Below are 2,718 nucleotides of genomic sequence, written 5' to 3'. Positions count from 1 at the left end.
GTACCCGTATTTCATCCCCTTAGCTTGTGTTTAGACGTTTACTTGCTGAGTACCGTGTGGTTTGGTACTCACCCCTTGCTTCTACAAATTTTTGTAGGTTATGAGCCTGGATTTTTGTTGTACTTGTCATTCTCTTCTTTTCCGAGGCTTCTTGGAGATTTGTCAGGTAGCTGTTTCCATCGCAGCAGACTTTCTTCTCCTTAATTATGATCTTGTTCTATTCTAGAAACAAGTTCATTTGAGACTTGAGTTTTTCTTTTGAATCGATTGTAATACTTTAGAGACTTGTACACGTGACTACCAGGTTTTGGGGGTATAATGTAAGTTGATAGTAAATTTTCCGCATTTTTATTGTAATAGTTGAGTTTTAGGCTGACTTGTCTTGATGGGATAAGACGAGTGCCATCACGTCCATTTTTGGGTCTTGACAATAGCTTCCTTTGTTGATCATGTGTTCTTTATTTATTTTATAAATCACATTTAATATATATATGATATCTTTTTTTATTTAATTAATCATTATCTAGAACTAATAATTTATCCAATTAATTTAAATTCATGTCATGCAGGTCCTGTAAACGTGAAGTAAATCCTATTAAAAAAATTGCTTTGCAAATTCATGACCTCTGAATTTATAGGCGGAATCAGAACTCTCAATAAGAGGGTGCAAAACCTGAAGAAATAGACACATGAAGTAGTCGTAGGGAATTCGATATCTAATATATACCTACAAAAATTATTTTAACCACGTAAAAATAATATAATTTTCCGTCAAAAAATTCAAATGAACCACCTAAAGATATGATGGCTCCGTCATTGCCTCTCATTGATAATAATCGTGAAATTATATTTTATTTCATCACATCCCTCTAATAGTATATAGAGAATATCTCACTTGTCTATCTTTATTTAAATAAATGATAGAAAGTAATTTAGGAAATGGGAATATTAAAACAACCAATTAGTCAAGGGGCCAAAGTATAGTCCAAAAAGAATATTGAGGTTAGTGAGAAATGTTTTTTTTGGGCCAATATATATAAATATAATTAATTATTATCTGTCTTATTTGGCTGACAGTGTGCCTGGTTGACTTTGTCTGTTGTTAAAAATTAAAAAAATTATGTCATTTGTCTGTTTTATATCACTAAAATCTAAGGGTTTATAAAATGAAATGAGAATTATCAGTCTCATGTTTAAATTTCACTAAAAATAAAAGTACAAATAGTATGTACTGAAATTATTCGAGGTGTGCATGAACAAAAATTAGTCGAATATCATTAATTTCTATAGTTTGAATCTGTTTGAATTTGAGAATTAATTTTATGAAACTTTTTAGCATGAATTTAAATTTAATCGAACTTCAAGATGAGTATAGACACTAATAAAAAATAATAATTAAATTATTATGAACAAGAAATTTCGATTAATCTAATTTTCTCCATATTTTACTATTCCGCAAACCCCTCAATCACCTCAAGGCGGATTTTTCGAAAAAATATAAAGCCTCCTCGTCTAGTTTCTTGTTTAGGCGATTTTTTTGTTTTTTACGTGTGTTGGCCAATAAAATATTTTAATGATATAGATTTCAATCTATTTTTTTCGCAAAATTTTACGGAACCCTGTAGGGAATTGAAGAAGCAGTAGTGAAGCCTCACTATTTTTTAGACACGTTTTGAACATTTTACGAAAATTAAGTGATCTTCTCAATTTTTCATATGTGTTATAGTTAAGAACGAACCCACATATCAAATGCTTAAACACCTATTAATCTCGTATCAAATTATATATACTTATATAAAAATTAAGTAATAACGTATAAAGATTAAAGCTGAGCACCTCGGTGGCAAATGGCTTGGTTGCTTCTAGTCTTGCGTTCGATCTACTAATTTAAATTTTATTTTATTTTTTTCTCTCTACGTTGGTTGTTCTTTTTTTTTTTGCCTTTTGTTAACTTTTTCTAAACAAAATTTTATTTTAAAAATTATTTTTTTTCTTTATTTGAAATAATATTTATTGTAGTTTCTTTTATTGATTTCTTCACCGTTATATTTAAATATGATTCTCTTTTTTAAAACAAGTATTAAATTTGTGCACTTAAATTGTGATTGATAGCTAAAGGAGCATCTACAACCTTAAAATCTTGGATCCGTCACTGGTTATAACCTATGAATATTTGGTGATATAACTTCTAAAGATTTCTTTTATAAAATATTGGGAAAAGGGTCTGATATACCCCTCAACTTTGTCATTTAGAGCTGATATACCCCTTGTTATGAAAGTGGCTCATATATACCCCTACTTGTAAACAAATGGCTCACATATACCCTTTTCCTCTAACGGAAATGAAAAAAAAATAATTTTAATCTAAATTTTTATTATTTTTTTCTAAAAAATATAATCCCATATGAGTAAATTTAATTCTCGTCAAACATATTTTTTTTTGACTTTTTTTTGTTTCAATGACTAATTTATAATTATTATTTTAATGATCAAATTTATTTATGTTTCACTAATATTCTTGTAAAACTTATTGTAGATAACCAAATTTTTTCTTCGAATACGAAATTAAATTACAATACACACAAAATTTAATTTTTTTTCTTTAAACTAAGGAATGAAAGAAAAAAACAAAATAAGAATAAGAAACTCAAATAATTATAATAAAAGAAGTCAAAAAATAATTTATGTATGAAAAAAATTAAAATATACCTTAAACTT

Source organism: Solanum pennellii, chromosome 12, assembly GCF_001406875.1.
Source record: "Solanum pennellii chromosome 12, SPENNV200".
Classification (NCBI taxonomy): domain Eukaryota; kingdom Viridiplantae; phylum Streptophyta; class Magnoliopsida; order Solanales; family Solanaceae; genus Solanum; species Solanum pennellii.
This window is presented reverse-complemented; position numbering follows the sequence as displayed.